Genomic DNA, 17,770 nt, shown 5'->3' on the forward strand with positions numbered 1-17,770 from the left:
CTATGCAATTCACAACTCCCTTAGTTAAGCATGTCTCCCAGCCCCAAACACATAGCATGAAATGAACAGATATAAAAAGTCTTGTAATAAAAGTCTTATCTGTTCCTTGTAGTTTGGAGGGAAAATCTTCTCTGTCCCTGGTTGCTACCTTTTCTTCAGGGTTTGTCAGCATTCAGGTTTAGAAGTTTCCCCTGTGTCTTGGAAGCAGCTCTGCTGTGTCTTCTGGCAGAGCTCAAGACATGGTCAGCTCTAGAGATCTGTGTTCTCTTGGTCAGTCTCTCCTGGGAGACTCAAGAACCTCTGCTCTGTCCCCAAAGTTCAGCTCACACGTGAGCTAAGGAGTCACTTCCTGTCTCAAAGGCAGGCTTATTCTAAGCCATCTAAACCAGCAGTTAACCACCACACTGCTGGATTAGAGGCACATTTGTGAACAGGGATAGGTCCCCTGTTACACTGTCCATCTAGTATTTAAGGGAAGTTCCATTGATCACTGTGATCCTAGGGAACCGGCCAGAAGGGGCATTCCGCCCAAAACTTTGCCCCCCTTATTTGTCTTGTCCCCCCCTACCCCCCCTTTCCTTTGTCTTTTCCTCATACTTTCCCTTCCCTTACCCTGTGTTTTCCCAGTCCATTTGCTGTTACTAACATCCCTGCTTTGTTTGGGACGTACTTATATAGCTGACTTTTGCGAGTATCTATACAAATTGTGTGGTCATATTGTGGCAATATTACAGTAAAATTGCGTTATAACATGTTTGTCATTTGACTTAATTTTTTTCATTTGAGTGCTGGGTACCCCCCTTTCTTTGTTCTTTATTGTCCCTTGGGAGGGAATAGGGTCCCTCCAGGTTCCCGTGCACCATACTCTTACTTTATTCCCACATATTCGAATTCCTTAGAGTGCTGTTTAAACCATATACTTTTAGTAATGGATGGTATTCTCCGTGAGGTTAACACATATCCACAAAGCTATTTATATGCAAAAACAACGACCGTTGTATATCTCGTTAGCATAAGGTTTAACGTTATGTTATTGTAGTAGAACATTGCTTTAGATGCCAATAATATCATGTTATGTAGGTCTTAGCCATCCAAAGCCTGAGATATAAGTTTTGCGGGTGAGGGAGAGGGTGAGGGTGAGGGAGAGAGGGAGAGGGAGCTCTGTGGATCTGTCGATCTGTCCAATAGTGGCACACATTTCTAATAAACAAATGTAATGTTTGCCTATTGCTGAGTGAGATTCTGTGTGTGTCTTCTCAATAGTTAAAAGAAATCTGTAGATCTGTATAATGGAATTAACCAATAAGTCGTTTGCAGGTAACATTTTGAATTTCTGTAGTTAGTATAAAAATTCAGAAAAGGACACGTTTTGCATTATTGATTCCCGTATGTCAATTCCTCTATGCTTTCTCATTCATTACAAAACCAGTGCACATCATTATCTTATCTAAGGCCGCTCTTATCCTAACAATATCATGCAGCTACACTCCAAGCCACGCTGCTTTTTCTGAGCTTTTCATTGGTAAAAATGGAAAGCGAAAATAGACATCAGCCAGATTCCCTAAGATTTCCCTCTGTTCTCTTCTCTTTGTCATTAAAGTGAGTATCAGGGTAGCACTCCGTTAAGGATTCACTTGAATTAAAGTTACTGTATCCCTAACATAATTGTGACATGGGCACCTCTCTCCTTACTATGTTATACACCAGTGGTGGACAACAACAGTCCTCAAGGGCATCCAAAAGGTCCCTGCTTCAGCACAGGTGATGCAGTCATTGACTGAGCCACTGATTGAGCCACCTGTGCTGAAGCAGGGATATCCCTAAAAACTGGCCTGTTGGTGGCCCTTGAGGACTGGAGTTGGCCACCCTTGTTATATACTATATGGTGTCTATGTTTATCCATTCACCTCTGCCTGCTGAACTCATGCATCATCAATATAGATTAATACTTCAACCCCTTTGTGATAACCTTCTTTATTCCCCAATGTACTTGTTTAGTCCACAAATCAGTTATCTTTCTAATCTTTGCATTTTTCCACTGTCCACGAAGTGTGAATTCCTGACTAGTGGCCTCGTATGCACAGTGACACGTGGCTTCTATTTTCTCTCGGTCACGGGCAACGTTTAATCTTGAACAGATAAAGTGAGACTAGGATAATTACATAGGGTTTATGGTGCAGCAATATATGACATATGTATAAAATACTCATATTGTTGGAGGAACACTCCTATACGGTAATGGGGGGGGGGTTTCTCCGCAGAATTAACAGAGATAATAAATATCCCTGTAAAACTGGGATTATTGCCACATGGGTTTAAGACATTCCAATGTTATCAAATAACCAATGAGTATTACAAGTGTCCAGGAAAGTCTGTCAACATTTCTCTTGGTGCTGTCAATGGTCAAACCACATAGTACAAACAACCTGGATTTCTGTTCACAAAGACGCCTGAACGTTCTACCTGACACTTTTCCAGACAGAGGCGTTGACTTCAAATTTCACTGCACAAGAGTCGCACAGAATTGCACTTAAGAGACAATTAGATGGGGATACAGACTATAGCAGGGGTGCTCAACTCAAGCCCTCAGGCCCCCCCCGCTCCCACCCAAACAGATCAGGTTTTAAGGATATCCCAGCTTCCGCACAGGTGGCTCAATTGACTGAGCCTCTGATTTGAGCCAACTGTGCTGAATCAGCGACTGAGCCACCTGTGCTGAAGCTGGGACTGATTGAGCCCCCTGTGCTGAAGCTGGGACTAATTGAGCCACCTGTGCTGAAGCTGGGACTAATTGAGCCCGCTGTGCTGCAGCTGGGACTGATCGAGTCCCTGTGCTGAAGCTGGGACTAATTGAGCCTGCGGTGCTGAAGCTGGGACTGATTGAGCCACCTGCGCTGAAGCTGGGACTGATTGAGCCACCTGTGCTGACGCAGGGATATCCTTAAAACCTAACCTGCTGGAGGGTTCTTAAGGACAGGATTTGAGTACCCCATGGCTGCAGCATTACATCTCACAGTGTGAAAGCAGTTCGCGCGAGGCATTCACATTGGGCATTTTTCAACGTAAAGGGAACACGCAGAGTATATTCTGAGCTCAGTACTGTTTGATACCGCAGGTTGATCAGATTTAAAGTCTTGTAACTGGAACTACTGTAAATAATAAATAGACCGAGCATTAATCCACTAAGGGAGACACACTGCGGAAAGCAAACTTTTAAGCTCATTATTATTGCCTGAGATCACAGAAAAACCTCCCTGCTCGGGCTCAGACTATCAAGTTTATTTCAGTTCAATGGAACCAGACATAATTGTGCCACTGAATTAATTTCATGACTAAATACATGTTTTAAGATGGCACCTGCACACATTCCTGTAATAAGGACTCTGCACAGGTTTGTGCCCCCTCCCCCCGCGTGTGACCCTTCATGAACAGGTGACCCCCCCCCCCCCTGCGTGTGACCCTTCATGCACAGATGACCCCCCCCCCCCCTGCGTGGGACCCTTCATGCACAGGTGACCCCCCCCCCTGCGTGGAACCCTTCATGCACAGGTGACCCTCCCCTGCGTGGGACCCTTCATGCACAGGTGACCCCCCCTGCGTGGGAACCTTCATGCACAGGTGACCCCCTCCCCCCCCTGCGTGTGACCCTTCATGCGCAGGCGACCCCTCCTTTCTGAAAACATTTTGGCTAAACTAAATGTGCTCAGACTCTTGAGACACTACATTTATCAGATATAAGCAGATTTTTCCTACATCTCATTTCCTCGCGTGTTTTTTTTTCTCGCCCTTTCCAACGCTGTTTATATTTTTTAAATCTGACGCTCAATTCAGGAGATTGAAGCGTTTTGAAATATTACGTATCCAGGAGATTAAGCTGGAGCTCTCCCCAGAGCCCAGCGCAGTCGATCGGTTACCATGGTAACCTCAGAAGCCAGCGATTAAGAAATACCTGATTTTCAACATACAAAAGATGGACATAATTGTGGGAGGGGGAGGAGTTGCTGCTTTAAAGGAACAATTTGTGCCGTTTCTGTTACCCAGGATTGAAGCAGGGGGTCAGCAGAGCTGAACCCCATTCATTTCAGCTCTGGGGACCCCATGCTTCTGGAGATACAGACCTCCATAGGGGGATACCAGTAGCTGCTCTGGCTAAGGAAGTTGGGGTTTAAAGTTTAAAGCTCCCGCGTCACATGGGCCAATGGGAAGCCGAACCTGATGACATCACGGCTTCCTATTGGCCCGCAAGGTGCAGGAGCTGTGAATATCCACCATAACATGAACCCTGCTAGCCAAGTGGAGCGGTTAACGGCACCCCCTACGGACTGAAGTATCTCCAGAAGCAGGGGGTCACAAGAGCTGAAATTAACGGGGAGCATCTCTGGAGACCCCCTGCTTCAATCCAATGCAAAAAATAGGGGAAGGGGAAAAAAACGGCTTGGATTGTCGCTTTAACACTGAACCAGAGTATTACATTCTCAATTATGCAGATGTAGAACTTGAAGTAAGTGCTGGGAGCCTCCAACATGACATATACCAGTTAATGTATGGCTTACTACAGAAAATCCAATTCTCAAGTTTCATATCTAGTACATGGCCCCTCGTATTATTGATGACAGAATCAGAACATATCTTAATTATTGGAAATCATTTGGCAATAGCATATAATTACCTAATGCCTTATCATTTCATTTGAAATCATGTCTTGGATGATCCCCTGGTAAGTATTCTACGTGATGGAAACATATTTCCTATTCCTACGTCAGTGCCAAGTGGCTTTTAAATACTGTATTAAATTGAGTCACTAGATATTTCTTCTCTGCTGCAAGCCAACATTTTTGTTGGCTGGAAAACAAACACGAAAATCCATTCTTATATTACACGTACACATAAAACCAAGTTCCTGCAGTCTCCTTTGGCTTTCTGTAATATAATGATCAATCCAGATGCTTTTCATTTTAAATACATTATAAGAGTAGGTAGGAGAAAGTCTGCATTTTATACGCAGAACCAAAATAAAAATAATCACAACGCAGGAGTTTTCTTATATTGGAAGGCTTAATGTCAGATATACTTTAATCAAATTCCCCAGAAACCCAAATCCCAGTTCGTAGCTCGGTAGGAGGTCGTCTGATACCGGAAACAGCGCAATGTCATCAAAAACTTTTCCTTGATTTTGGACTAAATGCTTCCATTCCCATTGTGAATACAAAGTGAGATATTCTTGCAGACAGCACCAACTTGAATGAGAGGCATTTGATGAAGGCAGAATCCAGATGGCTTATTGATCAAACTCTGATACAGTAAGTGCATATCCGTGCAAATACAGCCGTTTCTGCTCAGATCTACATCTCGCCGTATTCAATAAACCCTTATCGCCTCTGCAACCCGCGCCATAGTGAGGAGGCATGTGGTTCTGGTGGTGTTATTCTGTGATATATGCTAATAAATGTGTGGAAATAAATCGCCTGGTTAGATTTTTCTGATTTTATTGAAGAAGCTGTGATTTTGCGGATCGCCTGGACAACGCGGCCAGGAACCTTACCTCCCTCAGCCAGGGGAAATAAGACTTTTGGGGGGGTGAGAAGGTGACAAGGGGACGTACCTGTGAACACACCTTGATACCAGGGACATCTCCTGCTGTAAATCCTACTAATAGATATTACATATGTAAATTAGCGTACCTGAGAGTTATCTGAGATGTTTCTGTTTTGCAACATACCTCCTGCCTGGTGCTGACCTTACTGGGGGGAGAGGTAATAAGTTCTACCTTGGGAGATCACCTTCAGTTCCTGGAGCCTACGGCAGATGAAGGCGCTGCACTGCTAAGGAGATATGTGGGGTATGTACCCCAGAAGCCTGTTCCTGTGTCCCCACTACCATCGGTGGATGACTCAGCCCTCCTGTTGCCAGCAGGTATATGCACCATACACCCTGGGCTGCTTGGGACAAGAGATAGGCGAATGTTTAGTGTGAATTTGGATCTGCAGCAGTTTGGTTGGTTCCTTTGGTCCACGGATCAATCTCAAAAATGGCGATTTGAATTTTGTGGATTTTGTGGCAACCCACGGATGGATTGGTTGACTCTAATCTGCAGATTCAGGAATCCGTAGGCAGATTCTTCTCAATCCACTTACGGATTGCTAAATCTGTGGATTGGACTCTACAAATCTGTCAATGGATTGTATCCAATGGTGGATTTTGATGAGGGTTAAAACCGACCAAATCCGTCGTCGAATTTTACACCGTGAAGCGGATTTTGGGGTGGGGGGGAATACAAACATATCCGGGAAACGGGTCTGGGCAGATTAGCCCATATCAAATAGGGAGCAGATTTTTGGAAGCGCCATCATATCCTTACAGTGCAACAACATATGGTGCACATACTGTATAATACTCGCACCTATTTACTAGGACTCTGAAAGCCAGTGTGTAGACGAAGCTATGATTGCATCATGTGTGTCACTGGCCTTCTCTGGCATTTCAGAATCACTAATCATCTGTAGCAAATGCTTTCTATTAACCAGGTTTGTTAAATCCTCCTGCTACATGTACAGACAGGTTCTTCAGGTCATTTGAATTTGAACAAATGAGATGTTCTTTCTGCTCACATTATTCCAGTTTGTTAAAGTTTTTCAGACATTCACCAAGACAATTATTTAATGTAGAGTATGGCTGGGGATGCCTGGTAATTGTATTACTGGCTGGTGTGGTGGTTTTTTTTGGCATGCAATGTTATGATAGTGATGCATGTAAAGGTCATTATTAATAAAGCAATTTACATATTTAACATCTTTGGATAGCATAAATGTAATGTTTACTGTGAGCACAATAACGCATTGGCTAATATGTGCTTCTACATTAAACCCAATTGCTTAAACCAAAAAAATGTTTGCAAACAAATATCCTTCTGGAAGTTACTTTGAATGAAAAAATCACTAGTGAGCACATTCACATGTCTCAGACAGGTCTGCAACCCTACTTTTCTCCATTATCTCCAAGCATACAATGCTTCCACTGCAGCAAGGGATTCTGGGAAATGACATGCAAATGAACAGACAGTGTCACCTTTTGCTTCAAATCCATTTTGACATGGACCCCTATAAGCTTATGCCTGCCACATTACACGTCTTTTCAGCATAGCCTGGGTTAAATACTTTGCATCCTGAACATCTTTTTTATGCTTAGTGAACATTAAAGGATTTTTTTCCATGTTGCAGCACTTATCTCCCGAGATCTAACTCCAAGGGACTTTTCATATGGTCCAAAGGTTCAACAAAGTATCCGGCCGCTCCTCCTTCTCTTACCGTGCACCCCACAACTGGAACAATCTCCTGGAGACTCTCACATCCGCCACCAGTCTAAGTTCTTTCAAAACTTAAGCTGTCTCTCATTTTAATCTGGTCTGTAACTATTACATACGCCTTTAACATATATTATCTTTAACTGTTACATACGCCTATACAGGCAGTCCTCCGTATCCGACGTTCCGCTTACCAACGAACGCGTTATCTGACGCCGCACAATGCAGTCTCCGGACGCATTGTCCGACGCCGAATTTGCGTATCCGACGGTCACCGCCGCTGATTAACACATTGGACCCACTTTCCGACGGTCCGTTAACCGGTGGCGGTTTGCCGGTGGGATAACCGAGGACTCACTGTAACATATGTTATCTTTAACGGTTACATACTGTACGCCTATAACTTACTTTACCTTTCACTTTTCATGCACTGTCTTTATATAGAATGTATAACCCTGTTCACCTAATGTAACCATGTATTTGTCATCATAACTCTGTGCCCAGGACATACTTGAAAATGAGAGGTAACTCCCAATGCATTACTTCCTGCTAAAACATTTTTTTTTTTATAAATAAATAAAAATGTATTTTGTACTATGTTGTATTGTATTGTATGTCTTTATTTATATAGCGCCATTAATGTACATAGCGCTTCACAGTAGTAATACATGTGGTAATCAAATAAATAACAGATAATATAAATAACAGATCATCGGAATAAGTGCTTTAGACATAAACGTTACATTAAGGAAGAGGAGTCCCTGCCCCGAGGAGCTTACAGTCTAATTGGTAGGTAGGGAGAACGTAAAGAGACAGTAGGAGGGAGTTCTGGTAAGTGCGTCTGCAGGGGGCCAAGCTTTATGTATCATGTGTTCAGAATATTCAGTGCTATTCATGTGCTTCTTTAAGCAAGTGTGTCTTAAGGTGGGTCTTAAAGGTGGATAGAGAGGGTGCTAGTCGGGTACTGAGGGAAAGGGAATTCCAGAGGTGTGAGGCAGTCAGTGAAAAAGGTTTAAGGCGGGAGAGGGCTTTAGATACAAAGGGGGTAGAAAGAAGACATCTTTGAGCAGAACGCAAGAGTCGGGATGGTGCATAACGAGAAATTAGGGCTGAGATGTAAGGAGGGGCAGAAGAGTGTAAAGCTTTAACAGTGAGGAGAAGAATGGAGTGTGAGATGCGGGATTTGATCGGAAGCCAGGAGAGGGATTTCATGAGGGGAGATGCTGAGACAGATCTAGGAAAGAGTAGAGTGATTCTGGCAGCAGCATTTAGGATAGATTGTAGGGGAGACAGGTGAGAGGCAGGAATGCCGGACAGCAGGAGGTTACAGTAATCAAGACGGGAGAGAATGAGGGCCTGAGTCAGAGTTTTAGCAGTCGAGCAACAGAGGAAAGGGCGTATCTTTGTAATATGTTGTATTTGTTATGTTCTCAAGTACTTACCTAATTGCAGGTACCCTTTGCAATTAGAAAAAAGGGGTTGAATGTCCTCGGGCGCGTCACTCTGCTTGCGGCTCCACGGCGTGTATTATATGCAAGGCAAAAGAGAGAGAGAAGGGCCACAGTGAAAAAAGACAGCTCAAAATTTTGCACACTTTTTCATTAGGGTGGAGGGAAGGGGGGGGTGGTTGCGAGGGGTGAGAAATAAAGACAAGGGATGGCTATTGTTAATTCAAACTTGTTGATTGGGGACACACTCACATTAAAACTCTCAAAACTTGAATTGGTATTTCCTTCTCTATTTGTAGTAGGTGTCTTCAACAGATGTCTTCTCTTCTATGTGCAGGTAGATGGGTTGAGGCCGAGGAGATGCCTTCTAAAATCTTCCTTAGTAAAAAATAAAGGGAAAAAATAGTGCAATACAATTTATTAACGAATAAAAACTTGAGATTTAAAACTTACAAGCGACCGATCAATTCGAGCATAGGAAGGAGATGCCGCCAGGTTCCACAATTAATCCCTTTCTGGGCAGTGATGTCCTGTATCGGCTGGTTCCCACTTGGCAGATGTATGCTGTCTGTGGCTTGGGTTGCAGGTAGCCGCAGTGCGGATGTCCAGAGCCCGTGCACAGGCTATGTCCTCCCCCTCCGGCTGCCTATCTTCCCCGTGCAGACAATTCCAGGCTTCTCTGCTCCGCTGTGCATGCGCATGCGCAGACGGCGAGACGCTGGGCCAGGGAAATCAGACCTCCTCACTATGGTGGCTTGTAGAGACCAAAAAACGTCAGACGCGTTTCGCCAATGCTTCCTCAGTGACGTCAGCAGCTTCGGGGTAGCAGTAGTCTTTTGGCTTACAGGAGTCTCATCGCCAAAAGTCTTCCTCTGACATCTGACATCTGATGTCAGAGGAAGACTTTTGGCGATGAGACTCCTGTAAGCCAAAAGACTACTGCTACCCCGAAGCTGCTGACGTCACTGAGGAAGCATTGGCGAAACGCGTCTGACGTTTTTTGGTCTCTACAAGCCACCATAGTGAGGAGGTCTGATTTCCCTGGCCCAGCGTCTCGCCGTCTGCGCATGCGCATGCACAGCGGAGCAGAGAAGCCTGGAATTGTCTGCACGGGGAAGATAGGCAGCCGGAGGGGGAGGACATAGCCTGTGCACGGGCTCTGGACATCCGCACTGCGGCTACCTGCAACCCAAGCCACAGACAGCATACATCTGCCAAGTGGGAACCAGCCGATACAGGACATCACTGCCCAGAAAGGGATTAATTGTGGAACCTGGCGGCATCTCCTTCCTATGCTCGAATTGATCGGTCGCTTGTAAGTTTTAAATCTCAAGTTTTTATTCGTTAATAAATTGTATTGCACTATTTTTTCCCTTTATTTTTTACTAAGGAAGATTTTAGAAGGCATCTCCTCGGCCTCAACCCATCTACCTGCACATAGAAGAGAAGACATCTGTTGAAGACACCTACTACAAATAGAGAAGGAAATACCAATTCAAGTTTTGAGAGTTTTAATGTGAGTGTGTCCCCAATCAACAAGTTTGAATTAACAATAGCCATCCCTTGTCTTTATTTCTCACCCCTCGCAACCACCCCCCCCCCTTCCCTCCACCCTGATGAAAAAGTGTGCAAAATTTTGAGCTGTCTTTTTTCACTGTGGCCCTTCTCTCTCTCTTTTGCCTTGCATATAATACACGCCGTGGAGCCGCAAGCAGAGTGACGCGCCCGAGGACATTCAACCCCTTTTTTCTATTCAAATCCATACAGAGGTTGGTGAATAACCTCTGAAAGACTCAGGCAGCGAAATCACTCTGTGGAAAGGACTGGAACCACAAATTGAACAGTAGGATAATTCTTTCTTTTTTGGCGCAAACTTTCCCCCTTTTTTCCCTCACCCTTTGCAATTAGTATATAGAGACAAATCAAGGCATTTCGGTTTTTGTAAAGGAAATTGAATTTATTGTGCCATGAGAACACAACGTTTCGGCCTGACTGTTGGCCTTTTTGGAAGTAGAAGTGGTTTGATTTGTCTCTATATACTGGATACATTGTGGATCACTCACAGGTTTTCCCTGGAATCAAGAACACTGGTAACTGTATCTACTTACCGTATCTTGGGTGGGGATTTAAACAGGGGGACCCCCTGCTTCCGGAAATACTTACCTCCCTAGTGTCGGCATAGCCTTCATGTTTAAATGTCCCGGTCACTTAAGCCAATAGGAAGGCAGACGGGAGGATGTCCCTACGGGAGGTACGTATCTCAGGAAGCATGGGGTTCCTCGGAGCTGAAATAAACGCAGTTCAGTTCCGGAGACCCCTTGTTTTAATCCTATAACAAAATAAAAAAGAAGCAAGAATTGACACCTGGGATGCGGCTTTAAGAGTTACATTCTATACGGAGTCAAATAATAAGAACCTTCTGATCTGGGCCAATGAGTTTGTGAGCTGCCTGGACAACACAACGATATATTTTATGGTTGAACACCCTATGAATTATGTCCCAGCGTTTTCCGACTTTCTACTTGGGGGTAGTAGCTGAAGGAACACAGGGCACAAACGGATTTGAAATACCAACCTAAATAGTTTAGTATTTCACATCCGTTTGTGCCCTGTGTCCCTTCTGCTACAGTATGCATTGGATTGGATACAGATTATAGTTCATGCACAGGAGCACCAGTAATTGTGTTCCTGGTTATACTTCTTGGTTTTTGGTAACACTACTTGGGGGTAACACGCCAAGTGAGTTCTACAGCTCAATGGATACTTCCTAAACTGTTTAGGGCTTTCTAATCCCATTATGATGTCTCTGAAGAAGACAATAGTTTTTTTTTAATACATTTGCACGCCGTCTTTTGTCTGTTTGGCGGGTCTACAGCATGCAGCGTAGGATTGGAAAAACACATTTGTCTTTTTCAGAGCAATTGAGACATTTCATCCTACTTTACTATAATTATATTGTCAGTTGGAGGATGGTTCATATAATTAGTAAGATAATTACACAATCTTTTCTAACTAGACTGTCTCTTTAGTTGAAATACGATCCATTTCTCCCGATACCCTTTACAACTGGACAATTATTGTATTTTGTACAAAAGTGTTGAAACTGGTGAAAAAGATATCAAGGGAAAACATACAGCTATTTATATACTATAACTAATTAAATATATGAATTAAAAATAGACCATTGGGTCTGCCAAAAAGATACACAAATTAATGAATGGACATGTTTATTTACATAGTGTCCCCAGCACTTGTAATACATTAATAGTATACATTTAACATTGATCATAGTGCAATAAATGAATGTACTGCTGTTGTATAGAAAAAAAGTACATGGAAAACAATATCTACATTTGAACATGTATAAACAAAGGCTTGGCGAGAGAGAATCCATCAAATGTTGGTTTCTCAGTGTCTGTAATTGCCTCTCGCCTTTCCCCCTGCCTATCAGCTGCCTCCGTGTGTCACGCATTTGCCCCCGCCGAGTCCGCGGTGACACATATCTCACCAAACAGGGTAAACATTAGCTACACTGTATTTACTGTCTTCCGTTTAATAACTGCACACTGAGCACAAAAAATGCCTTTAAACAAGATGTGACAACATACATTGTGCTAACTATGTGACTTTTAATGCTAGCACTATTCTCTTCCCGTTGATAATTGGTCCGTTATTCATATTGGGAATTAATCAGTCGCATTCAGTATGGAGGGGATCTTGAAAATAGTCACCTGTAAGGGTATTAGGTACTTAGGCCTACATTAACTAAAGGGTGATACGTTTTAGCTGGCCCTAACTCCTATTAAAATGAATGTGGGTTAAGATTTGCTAAAGCAGGGGGTGCTCAACTCCAGTCCCCAAGAGCTTCCAACAGGTCCGGTTTTAAGGATATCCCTGCTTCAGCACAGGCGACGCAGTCGAAGACTGAACCACTGATGGAGCCTCCTGTGCTCAAGCACAGATATCCTCAAAACCTGACCTGTTGGGGAGTCTTGAGGACTGGAGTTGAGAACCCAGTGTTCTAAAGCTAAAGTGAATAAAGGCCTTAGAAACCATTATTGTGCCTCAGAACGAGAACTTCACCTTTAGACATTACAGAGTCAATGGAAAATAGCTCAGATGGCAGAAACGAACGACGTATGATCAAGCCATTCTCCTTTCTCATTCTGCCAAATTGCCAATAGCAGCATTTCTGGAATATCGATTAACATAGCAATCAACAGATTACTAGTGCAAGGCTTTGAAGACATTTGCTTGTAATCTGTTTTCATTCCACTGCAGAGGCCCATTGTGTGAGTAACCTAAGGCTGATAAATTAGTGCTCTCTTGAGAGTTGGTTTTATTTTCTGTCTTCTGCAACAGTACTATATTTAGGGCTAAAAGCCTCATAAATTGCAGAAAATGCTTCCAACAATGGATGTCAGTACAAGCAACGAAAAAGTGCAATTTTTGCAGCATGCAGTATGTATTTATTGCCAAACTTGCACATAACACCACCGCATTTTACTGAACAGAAGATGATTCAGATGTGTCCTCTTTAATATATTTTTGCTTTTTTTTGCAATCAACTATCTATTATTCACAATCTAAAAAAAACAAACAAACAAAATCATAAATTGTGAATGGCAATATTCTCATATGCGGTTTCATGTTCAGGATACAACGGCCAATCGTATTACTTCACATCAATTATTACTTTTCTGAGTCTACCTGACAGTGGCCAATACACAGTATATAATAGGCATTCTGTCTAAAGATTTCCAGTGCCTGGATTGCAAACAAAATATATGAACTGCAGTACTACAGGAGCTATCTATCAAGGGGGAGAACAGGCTCCTGGAAGCGAAATTCATGTAATTAGATTGAAACTTTCCTTGTGTTTGTCCAGTACAATTTATTAATGGCATTCCCATCATTCATTACGTGGAGTGAGAGACACTAATGGCTTAATGTATGCAAATGAAAGAAAACAGACCTGGCTTCTTATAACCCTCTCTACAAATTAGTAAATAAGTAATTTAAGGTCATTTTCCCGCACAGGTTTTTGAAGAAGCAATCCAAGCAGGCGATTTTTTTGGGGGGGGGTGGTGCATTGTGGGATTTTTCAACACTTGATTGAAGCTGGATGGGTCTTTCCGGAGCTAAACTCCATTTATTTCAGCTCTGGGGACCCCCTGCTTCCAGAGAAATTACCGCCGTAGGGGGCGCCAGTAGGCGCTCTGCTCAGCAAGCAGGGATCACGTAGTGGCGGCTTTTCGAAGCTGCCCGCGTCCTGCGAACCAATAAGAAGCTATGACATCACCCGGTGCAGCTTCCTATTGGCTCACGTGATGTTGGAGATTTAAACTTGCAGGAGATACCGGTACCCCCTTCGGAAATATCTTAGGAAGCAGGGGGTCCCCAGAGCCGAAATGAATGGGGTTCCTCTTCAGAGACCCCCTGCTTCAAACCTGTGTTAACATTTTTTTTTTTAATTTGCAAAAACATCGGCTGCTGTTACTGCTCCTTTAAAACCATGATTGGGATAGCAGATTTAACACTACAGCACACTCTAATTAAGGCAAGTGAAGTGGAATTTTGCACAGTTCATAGAACTGCTTTACTACCTGAAATACAGAGAAACGCGGTGTGTGGTTGCCCTCTCTGGCAGTTAAGAGGTTAACAAGACATTAGGAATATTTGCCATCATTGTACTTGTAGCACTGTCCCCCCCCCCTCCCCAGTGGGAGATACACAGCTTCTGCTACCTTGTGTGTGGTTCGAGTACCTTTTAGGGTCAGGAGAGCTGAGTTTAATCTGCGGTGTAGTGGAGATCAGGACAGGCTTAGGTTCCTTCTCTGAACTTCTTCTCGGGGTGCTTAGCGCCTCCAGCTGTAATGGGCTCCAGGATGTTAAGAGATCAGCCCCCACTATTGCATGCTTCTTCCCTCCTGCCCAGCGACTGACACTTAGGGCCTCGTGCAGAGAGCAGCGCTATTAACAATCTCGCCATTTTCCGGCGAAAATCGCGCTAAAAACAGCTGAAAATGGCGAGGTAGGAAAAAAGCGCCATTTTATTTTCTAATTGAAAATCTCGCCGCGCGGCTGGCGAGAAACTACATCTCGCCAGTCTGAAAAATATCCAAATTCAGAAAGGCGCGCTCGCCATCTAGCGGCTGTTTTTGGCGCGATTTTCGTCAATTTTCTCGGCCAACTAAAGTTGGCAAGAAGCAGGAGCTCGCCGGCTATAGGGGGAAAAAAAAATGCGCGAATTTTTTTTTTTCCCTTTCTGCTGCGCGCATCTCCTCATTTACTATTCTCCACATGCAGTAATGCTAAAAATAGCGGATTTCACCCATTTCTGCATATGGAGAATAAAACTCTCCATTAAAGCTACTTTTTCTTAAACTCTCCAATTTATTCTAGCGCTGCTCTCTGCATAGGCCCCTTAGACAGGAGTTTGATGAACAAGGGTCTTTATTGGCAATCACACAGGCCATGAGTCACCACCTTACTTCTGTCCATCAGAGAGGAGCATGAAGGGGGATCACAAGCCCACCGAATTAACCCCTTCCAGCCTGCAGCTAGCAGGAGGAGAAAGATAGGCAGAAAAGGCATACCCTGTTATATATATACTGTTATAGGACCCGGCAGCGACAGTGCAATCCTTCATGTGGAACGGATTATTGAACTTGGATTCTAGCTTCTTGGTTTACAAATACACTGACACAAGCCGCACTCGTTGCTGAGAACGCTCCTTTGTATCCCCTTCCTACCCCCGAAATGGACTTCACAGAGACACTTATAATAGTGCCAGGCCCACAACAGACCCTAATATAGAGCAATTTGCGTCAGTTTGACAGATGGGCTAATTTGGATCAGTGGCGGATCAGCAGATTCCTTTGGTCCGCTGATATCTGCGAATCAGCCTCCAAAAGGGGTGATTTGCGTTTTGCGGATTTTTCTATTGTTATTACCAATACACTCCGCGGATTCCGCAACCCGTGGACGGATTTGTAGAGTCCAATCCGCGGATTCGACGCTCCGTTGGCGGAATTCTTAAGAATCCACCAACGGATTGCTGAATCCGCAGATTGTTCTACAAATCCGTCCACGGGTTGTATACAATGGCGGTTTTTGAAGAATCTAAAACCGTCCACATTTGTTCGCGGATTTTGGGGGTGGGGGAAAGAGAGAAAATCCGGGAAACTAATGTGGCCAGATTCGCCCATCTCAAATCAGTTTTATGTTGAATCTCTATCAGGATTTTGGGATCTTAGAGCTACAGATGTTTGATTTTTCCACCGTGTTCGTTTTGTTAAGTTTCGTGCAAATTTATTAAGAAATGAAAACGATAGCAAAGACGTTTGCCCGATCCACATTCACACAATTGCTAAGCTTCTTTCACATTTTTTACTTTTATTCCACATGCGTTACCGAATATTGCACAAAATATGAGGACTGTTTTGATGCATTTTTCGAGTAAAAACAAACTGTACACTTTAAAAAATGTCACCAAATAAAAAAACCCACGTGTGAGCACATTCACATCTCAGACAGGTCTGCAGCCCCATCATCTCCTAGCATGTAATGCTTCCTCTGCAGCCAGGGATTCTGGGTAATGACATGCAAATGAGCACACAGTGTCACCAAAAAAAAAACGTGATTTTTTTTTTGACATGAGTGCGCAACAGGTGGTCTCTGGAGCTAAAACATGCTATTTTCAGAGATACTTACCACGGAAGGTCAATAGGCCAATAAGAAGCGGCATCATCATCCATCGCAGGGGATTAAATAAACAGGAAGTACTGGCACCATGTTTTCTGGGATGTACTGCTGGAACCAAGCAGTTCTTGGAGCTGAACTTAGCGAGGTTCACTGATGGGGACCCCCTGCTTCCCCTGCATGTATCAAAATGATGGGGTCCAGGTGAGGAACTGCGGCTTTAGAGCTGCAGACCAAGCAATATCCTACATGTGTGTTTTTTTTTAAAGTAGTAGTTCTGTACTATGAGAAAATACTTGTAGCATTCTTTTTTAAAACAACTCTGAATGATATTTTTAATGTATTATAATGTAACAAGCATTTTTTGTTTCTATAGCAACCATTTACAAAGTTACATCCCTTTCCTCTTCTGAAAAAGGCTCTGGCACACCCCTTTTTGAGCCCTGCCCTCTCTCTAGCAGTGCACCAATTGTATCCAGCAGGGCCGCCAACAGCGGGGGACAAAGTGCACTGGCGTCCCGGGCCCCGTGTGTGAGGGGGGCCCGGCCGGGTGCCAGTTATTTAAAAAATAAATAAATAAATAAAAATAAAAACCGCTGCACCCGGCGCCGGGTCTCCCAGTTGCCAGCGCCGGAAGTAGGTTGGCTTATGCTTCCGGCGTGCCGGCGTTAGAGGGGGGCCCAGCGCGCGCGGGAGCAGCATTGGCCATTGGGAGACAGGTGTCTCAGCGGGGCCGGTAGCCCTCCCGCAGCCCTTGCCAACTAAATACCCCCACACCACCACCTCCCCCCCCCCCCCGCAGCAACCGGGCCAAAACCACCAGCCCCCGCCGCCACAGCAGCATCGGGGCACCGCCCCCCCCCGTGCTGCCACCGGGCCGTCCGGCCCCGCCACCCCCCTCAGCATCGGGCCAGCATCGGCCCCACCCCTGCAGCACACCGGCAGCAGCAACGTGGGGTGCCTGCAGCGGGGCCGGCGGCAACTGCTGTAACGAGCCGCCGGGCCCCTCGCAGCACCGCCACCCTTTCCAAGCAGGATCAGGCCGTTCAGCCGCCAGACACCCCCGTACTGCCCCCCCTCCCCGCAGCATCGCCCCCCGCAGCCTCGTGCCCCCCCCTCCCCAGCAGCACTACCGGCACGCCGCGCCCCCCTCCAACCACCCCCCCTGCAGCCATCGGCCTGACCGGCTGAGATCATCCCCAAGGTAAGTTGGATTTATATATTTATATGTTTTGGGGGTCTTGGGGTATTTTTTACATGGATTGGGGTCTTGGGGTATTTTTTACATGGATTGGGGGTCTTGGGGTATTTTTTACAT

The sequence above is a fragment of the Ascaphus truei genome, chromosome 19 (assembly GCF_040206685.1).
Source record: "Ascaphus truei isolate aAscTru1 chromosome 19, aAscTru1.hap1, whole genome shotgun sequence".
NCBI lineage: Eukaryota > Metazoa > Chordata > Amphibia > Anura > Ascaphidae > Ascaphus > Ascaphus truei.